The sequence below is a fragment of the Octodon degus genome, unplaced genomic scaffold, assembly GCF_000260255.1.
Source record: "Octodon degus isolate 3935 unplaced genomic scaffold, OctDeg1.0 scaffold00014, whole genome shotgun sequence".
NCBI lineage: Eukaryota > Metazoa > Chordata > Mammalia > Rodentia > Octodontidae > Octodon > Octodon degus.
Genome location: NW_004524590.1, coordinates 10,782,486 through 10,788,802, shown reverse-complemented (window position 1 = coordinate 10,788,802; position 6,317 = coordinate 10,782,486). Strand labels below are relative to the sequence as shown.

Genomic DNA, 6,317 nt, shown 5'->3' with positions numbered 1-6,317 from the left:
AAAAAAATAAAAACAAAACAAAAAAAAAATAAAACTAACCAAGAATGTTATAATACATGATTTTAGTGATAGTGTAGTTGAACTTTTTAAATGTTCACTACTTTTGTTTCTTCTTGAATACATTTTTCAAATTCTTTTTTCATTTATCTGATAGGGTCTTAATTTTCTTAGGAGTTTATAAAATTGTAGCTAACTTATTTGCTGTTAGCACAGTAGCATGCTTGGGACATAATGTAAGGTTTTACATCTGACATATCAGTAAAAAATGGAAAGAGCCTATATGTCCCTCAACAGATAAATGGATAAAGAAATTATGCATGGTGATACTGTGCCATAAAGAAGGAAAAACTTGAGTTATTTATAGGAAAATGGAACTTTGACATCATAATGTTAAGTGAAATAAGTTAAACAAGTTTAAATATTGCATGGTTTCTCTTATACCAGGAACCTAAAATGTAAATAAAACGATAGATAATAGAAAATAGAGAGAGGGGCCAGGAATGTAGCTCAGCGGCACAGTGCCTGCTTGGTGAGTGTGAGGCCAAGTTCAATTCCTTGAATGAAAAAAAGGGGAAAGATAGGCATTTTACAAGTGTAGGAGGGGACTAAGGGTTTGGGGGAAGGGGGTGGAAGGAGATGAAAAGGAATTAAAATGTGTTTGTACATGCACCAACTCCCCAGAAAGTGTATTTTCAGTATGTACTTCAGATACATGAAAGTGCCACCATGGTTCATGAGCTTTTCTTTTCATGATTCTGGTTGCAGACTGAATTGTTTAAGAATTCAATCAAATTTCCCCATAAGCTCAGTGATAAACCTAACCACTGAATTTTATTTGTTTCTTGTCCAGTTTGGTTTGGGGCCAGAATGATGGAAAGAATTATGCTCATGAACTGAGGTGCCACTCTACTAATTATTATTTTTTTTTTTTAAGTGCTGGGTCTCTAGGGTCTCCAGGGTCTTACTACACAGATTGGACTTGTAGTGATTCTCCTGTTTTCAGCGTCCCAAGTACTGGGATTACAGGCATGTGCCACCAAGCCCAGTCTCAGTTGCTGTCTCAGTGCCAAGGGCTGGGCTGGCATGGCAGGATAAATTTTTTTTTTTTTTTTTTTTTTTTTTTTTTTTGTGGAACCGGGGATTGAATGCAGACCCTTGCGCTTGCCAGAGAAGTGCTTATTCCACTGAGCCATCTCCCTGTTCCCAAAAATTTTTTAAAAACAAAAGACAATGAAATGCATTTTTATGTAAGAGAGATGACCTTGCTCTTTTGCTCAGAATTCTTTAATAGCATTTGATCTTACATCTCCACTTTTTTTTTTTTTTGGCAGAACCGGGGATTGAACTCAGGCCCTTGCGCTTGCCAGGGAAGCGCTTATTCTACTGAGCCATCTCCCCGGCCCCTTACATCTCCACTTTAAACCATACAGTAGTAAGAAAATAATTTCTGCTGAAGAAGAAAGGAGCAACAAAGCCCAAAAGATGATACTGTATGTAAGTCTGGTTCTTTTTAGAAAATAATAATAATATAAGGTTGGCTTTATTGCCATATTTTTACATGGAAAAAACTAAAGAATAGTAGTTTAAAACAAACAAGGGGGGGGGGAACCTAGTTGACCACTGAAGTTATTTCTAGTGCTTAGGTAAACTATATAAAGGGGTAGTTCTCTGATTCACTAAAGGAATTTAATATCTTTTCTAGTATATCAATTGACTGTTAGCTTCTTCTAGATTGTAAGCTTCCTGAGGACTAAGATCTGAGTGTATACATAATTATATCTCTATTTAGCAATTGTGAGTTTTTCACAAGTTTACATGAATAAACAGGCATGTTTAAGGTGCATAATTAGGGTACTCTGGCTGAGCCATAGGAGATCTGGGTCTTTCTGTCTCTTCTCACTTGTTCAAATATGCATATGCAGAGTACTTTAAGCACTATAATGTGTAAATAGGATATAATAAATGTAAAAGATTAAAATGAGAAAAAAGCCTCCGGTAATTGTATTTGATGTGAGAAATGATACAAATTAGATTCCTGTATTTAATATATATCAAATCTTAATCATGAATATCAAATCTTTTTTTTTTTTTTTTTTTGTACCAGGGATTGAACTCAGGACCCTGCACTTGCCAGGCAAGCACTTACTCTACTGAGCTATCTCCCTGGCCCGCAAATCTGTTTTGATATTGTCATTTAAGATTATTAGCAGGTCAGTAACAGTTTAGAGGACAGAGGACATTTGCACATGCTGTGTGTACATTAATCATTCTTGGCAGGTCCTGTGCTGTGCATTCATGTCTTAGATGATTGATTTTGTACATGATTACCTGGGATACTCTTTCTTATAGTAGCATTTCTTAAGTAAGAGGCATTTTATGGGGGTTATTGCATAATAACTATTACTTTGGTATATGTAACTCTAGAGAGAAATTTTTGCTGTATTTGATTTTTTTTCTCCCTTTCCACAGTGTATATTTCATAGCCCATAGTTTTGGTAGTACTGTCATGAAAGATTTTGGTCCATTCTATTTTGTAGTACCAAGCTCAGTTCAGAAGGTTTGAGGGAACCCACACTGAATGTAGTAGTTATCCTATAGTACATCCAAAGCTTTGTGTAATAAATTAAAATTGTAGCAAAGCAGGTGACTTTTTGGGAAAACATTCCATTTAAGACCACCAGATATAAAATACTGTAATATCAGATACTCAGAAAACTTTGACTACTTGCTTAGTGATTTTTTTAGTTTTTATGGTTTTATAGTGTTATATTTTTCATAAGGTAAAGAACGTAACTTGAAGGGAATGTTTATTTTATCCCTGGGCATCTTTTTGTTTTGAAGAATTTTACATCTTTGGAAAGATAACAAGTTGTAGGTTGAACATCCATATATCTTCTTTGATTTACCACTACTACTTTGCTTTATTTTTTTCTGCATATACTTCACAAATTTCCTACTATTTGGGAATTGGCAATATCGTAATGGTGATAACGCTTTACCCAAATGGTTCAGTATACAAACATACAACTTCTTGGAACAAACATGTTCTTTTATAACCACATGGTCACACTTAAGAAGCTGAGGATTGATCAGTGCTGTTACCTGAAATATAGTCCATGTCCTAATTTCTCCAACTGTTCCAACAACTCCTTTGTATTTTGCCTCCATCCTCATCCATCATTAGATTAAGGACTGTACATTACTTTGGCTGTTATGTGTCACTTAGTCTGTAATACTTCCTTAGCCCTCTACATTTTTTCCGTGACACTTTTTGTTGTTTGTTTTGTTGTATTGTGTTTTGTTTTGAGATAGGGTCTCTTTATGTCATTCATGCTGGACTTGATTCACTATGTAGTCCAGGCTGGCCTCAGTCTTCCTGGCTACGTCCCCTTAGTGCTGGAATTCTGGGCATGTGCCACCATGCCCAGCCCTACTCAACACTTTTTGAAGTCAGAGTCTCACTATGTAGAATAGGCTGGCCTTGAACTCACTAGGTAGCTCCTACTGGCCTCAAACTCATGGCAGTCTTCCTGCTTCATCCTCCTATATCATAGGCATGCACCACCATGCCTGGCATCACTTTTAAAGAATCAGGCAACTTATTTTGTAAAATGTCCCCCAGTCTGGATTTGAATATCAGTGAGCTAAGTTAGTCCAGTATCTGTTTGTATTTATTTTTCAGTCACAGATTTGGGTTAAATATTTTTGGCAAGTATACTTCCTAGAGGGCTGGCCAAATAGCTCAGCGGATTAAAGCGCCTGTGTGCAGGTGCAGGGTCCAGGGGTTCGATCCCTGAGCCTGCCAGGCCTGCCATGCCAGACCCACCCCCGGGGTGCACTGAGATGGCAATTGGCACTGGGCATGGTGGCATATGCCTGCAATCCCAGCACTTCAGAGGCTGTAAACAGGTGAATCATTATGAGTCCGATCTAGTAGTGAGACCCTGAACACCTTGTAGACCTTTCCCTAAAAATACCAAAAAACAAAAACAAAAACAAAGAATACTGCCTAGGAATTGTGTTTTTACTTTATGAAATCAGAGGTATGTTAAATTTGATCATTTGGTAATGGCAGGATCTGAAAGATTTCTTTATTTAGTGTGTGTGTGTGTGTGTGTGTGTGTGTTACTGGGGACTGAACTTGGGACCTTGTGCTTGCCAGACAGGCACTTATGCCACTGAGTTGTCTCCCCGGCCCCAGATTTCTCTATTGTAAAGATATGTTTCCATTTATAATTAATAAGCAATTTGTAGAGTGATATTTTGAGCTTGTATGTCTTGTTTCCCAACAAGCTTTGTTCTAGTGATTTTAGCATTTGATGAGTCTTACTTGAATCAGTTATGGTAATCGTAAAATAGCAATTTTCTATTTCTATTACTCTTCCTGCATTTATCATTTGACATTATTCTACAAAGAAGGGTTATTCTTCTCCCTCACTGTAAAAAAAATAGTGTCAAGCTAGGTATGTGGCATATGCCTGTAATCCCAGCACTCTGGAGGCTGAGGCAAGAGGATTACCATGAGTTCAAGGCCAGCCTGAGGTACATAGTGAGATCAAGGCCTGAACTACATGGTGAGATCCTGTCTAAAATGTCTAAAAAAAGGTGTCATGTTGGACCTATGGATTTTTTTTTTTTTTTTTCCTTTTCTTCCTCTCCCCTCCTTTCCCTTCTCCTTCTCCATAGTGTCTCACTGTGTAGTTCAGGCTGGGCTTGAGCTCACTATGTATGCAGGGTGGCCACAAATTTCAGGCAATTCTGCTACTTTAGGTTCCCAAGTGCTGGTATTACAGGCATGCCCAGTTTTCGTATTTATTTTTTGAAATTTAAACTGTCTTATTTGATTAGTATGTAGCCCTTTAAACTACCTCTTCAGTTCCTTGACTTTTTCTCATTTAGATTCTGAGAATTTCTTTACTTACTAACACGGATATTTTAGCCTCAACTTGTATTTTCCTTGCCTTAGCTCTGGAGCCATCCCAGAGACCTAATTGTTCAATGGGCAACAGAATACAGGGGATTAGATTTGTTTAGTATTATTGGGGTTTTTTGCTTCAAGGTTCAAATAGTGCACAGAGGTAGCAAGTGTACTTTTAAAAAATGAAATTGTATCATACCTCTAATTTTGGTCCAGTACGACTACATCTTCTATGGTAAATTTAACCTCTTACCTTCTGTTGTCAAACTTACTGTTATGGTTTGCGTCAAGGTGTCCCCTTAGAGCTTCATGCAGTCAGGGAGCAGCTACTGAAGTTTGTGATTGATTATTGTGGGTGTGGATGCTACACCTGTCCTGGGACAGGTAATTTGCATTTCAGTGTAAGGAAGGGAGAGAAGCTAGCTGGTTGAGCTGCTGCTACCCCTTCTCTTGCTCTTTGCCGCTCCCATGAAAAGTTGCTTTCTGCTATGTGCTGCTCTGCCTTGGACCCAGCTGAATATGGACTGAAACCTCCAGTAACTGTGAGCTAAATACACCTTCCTTTCCTTCATTTTTGGTGTTGGGTATTTGTCCCAGCAACGAGAGAAGAGTAACTAAGACACTTACGTTTCCCAACAATATTAACATATTTTTCATTTCTTCAGGTAGTTCAAGGCCAACCTGGACAACATAGTGAGACCCTTATCTCTTACTAAAATAAGCTGTCCGTAAAAGAAAACCCAAAGGTGCAATTAACAAAAAGTAAATTTCAAGATTTCTTACATTTCTTTTGATTTATCCTCAGAATATATTCTGCTGTAGTTATGTAGTCAAGGGCCGAAGGCAACAAACTGTGATGGATGGGCAGATCTGATCATCACCTCTTTCTATATGACCTGTGAACTCAAAATGCTTTTTACATTTTAAATGATTGAAAAATTCAGAACACATAGTAGTTCGTGACTTGTGAAAATTATGTAAAATTCAACTTTAGTATCGTTACAACTTTGTTGGAAAATGGCCACAATCGTTTGTTTATATGTTGTTTGGCTGGTTTCATGCTACAAAGGTAGAATTAGTTCCAACAGAGATCATGACTTGTAAATGCTGAAGTATTTTTTATGTGGCTTCTTACTAAAAAAGTTGTATCAGGGCCAGCCAGATAGCTCAGCGGATTAAAGTGCCTGCTTAGGCAGACACAGGGTCCTCAGGGGCTGGGGATTTGATCCCTGGCATGCTATGCTGGCCCTGCCCCTGGGTGCACTGAGATAGGGAATGAGACTGGGTTTGGTGAAGCACACCTGTAATCCCAGTGGTAATCCCAGCACTTGGAGGTGGAAAAACAGGAAGGATCACTACAAAGTCTGATCTGTGTAGTGAGATCTTGTATTAAATACAT

At 38.0% G+C, this 6,317-nt stretch overlaps 1 protein-coding gene across 7 annotated transcripts in view; it reads left to right on the top strand.

Moving 5' to 3' along the window:
* Ptpn4 (protein tyrosine phosphatase, non-receptor type 4) overlaps window positions 1-6,317 on the top strand; it is a 221,200-nt gene that overhangs the window by 23,326 nt on the left and 191,557 nt on the right. Inside the window, exons 1-2 of one of the 7 annotated variants that reach the window (XM_023709701.1) lie at window positions 1,401-1,494; window positions 2,105-2,210. The exons of 4 other annotated variants lie outside the window; for them this stretch is intronic. The gene's annotated coding sequence lies outside the window, so the exon portion shown is untranslated. Of the gene's footprint in view, window positions 1-1,400; window positions 1,495-2,104; window positions 2,211-6,317 lie in introns of those variants that run through there. 2 more of the 7 variants (XM_023709703.1, XM_023709704.1) reach the window with 2 other exon arrangements.